We start from the raw sequence: 1,705 nt of genomic DNA, 5'->3' as shown, positions 1-1,705 counted from the left end.
CTTTTCCAGTGAGTCAGCTGTTCACATCAGGTGGCCAAAGTATTGGAGTTTCAGCTTGAACATCAGTCCTTCCAATGAACATTCAGGACTGATATCCTTTAGGATGGACTGGTTTGATCTCCTTGTGGTCCAAGGGACTCTCAAGAGTCTTCTCCAGCACCACAGTTTGAAGGCATCAATTCTTTGGCACTCAGCCTTTTTTACTGTCCAGCTCTCACATCTGTACATGACCACAGGAAAAACCATAGCTTTGACTATACAAACTTTTGTAGGTAAAGTAATGTCTCTAGTTTTTAATACACTGTCCAGGTTTGTCATTGTTTTTTTAAAGAGCAAGCATTTTTAAATTTCATGGCTGCAGTAAACCGTCCACAGTGATTCTGAAGCCCAAGAGAATAAAGTCTCTCACTGGTTCCATTGTTTCTTCATCTGTTTGCCATGAAGTGATGGGACCAGATGCCATGATCTTCATTTTTTGAGTGTTGAGTTTTAAGCCAGCTTTTTCACTCTCCTCTTTCACTTTCATTAGGAGGCTCTTTAGTTCCTCTTTGCTTTCTGCCATAAGGGTGGTGTCATCTGCATATCTGAGGTTATTGATATTTCTCCCTGCAATCTTGATTCCAGCTTGTGCTTCATCCAGCCCAGTGTTTCACATGATGTACTCTGCATGTGCTGTGCTGTGCTTAGTCGCTCAGTCACGTCCGACTCTTTGTGACCCCATGGACTGTAGCCCACCAGGCTCCTCTGTCCATGGGATTCTCCAGGCAAGAATACTGAAGTGGGTTGCCAGGCCTTCCTCCAGGGAATCTTGCCAACCAGCAATCTAACCCAGACCTCCTGCACTGCAGGTGGATTCTTTACCATCTGATCCACCAGCATAGAAGTTACATAAACAGGTGACAGCACACAGCCTTGACATACTCCTTTCCCAACTCTGAACCAGTCTGCTGTTCCACGTCTGGTTCTAACTGTTGCTTCTTGACCTGCATACAGGTTTCACAGGAGGCAGGTAAGGTAGTCTGGTATTCCTATCTCTTGAGGAATTTTCTACAGGTAAGCTCAAACATTACTTCCTCCAAGAGGACGTCCCCAACCATTTTCTGGAGCAGTACTCATTCCCCTGGCCACTCTATTTTATCATCTTTCTTTGATCTCAATTGCACTTACTATTTTCCAATATTATCTTGTCCATTTATTAATTAATTTAAAAGTTTTTTTAATGAATCACTGTCTTTCCCAACTAGGATGTGAGCTCCCAGAAGGCAAGGACTTGGTCTGTTGTGTTCCTTGTTAAATCTTCAGCACTTAACAGTGCCTGTCATGTTGTACACACTCAATAAACTGGATACATTGCGTGAATAAATGAATGAATGACAGAAATTACATCTATTTTTGCTTGAAGTCATTTTTCTTGCTCTGCGTGGTCTTTATTGTCAATAATGGCGTGTCCCCTAACACTCCTGGGTAGAGGTGAAGATGTGACCAACTCGGGTTAATTATGGACCTGCATTCTTTCAGATACAGTGATTAGTCCAAGGATTGGGTATACAGTCCAAGCCAGGCCAACTGGTACAGTTCTCTAAATTTTAAAAAATACGAAGTTAAGAGACATATCCCTTTCTTAGCTCACAAGCTTTAAGAATTTATATACAGGGCAACTTGTGGCCACCATCTTCCTTTGACATAGTCTGTCAAGGGTAGATCA

Source organism: Bison bison, unplaced genomic scaffold (genome assembly GCF_000754665.1).
Source record: "Bison bison bison isolate TAMUID 2011002044 unplaced genomic scaffold, Bison_UMD1.0 scf7180017864296, whole genome shotgun sequence".
In the NCBI taxonomy this organism is placed as follows: domain Eukaryota; kingdom Metazoa; phylum Chordata; class Mammalia; order Artiodactyla; family Bovidae; genus Bison; species Bison bison.
This window is presented reverse-complemented; position numbering follows the sequence as displayed.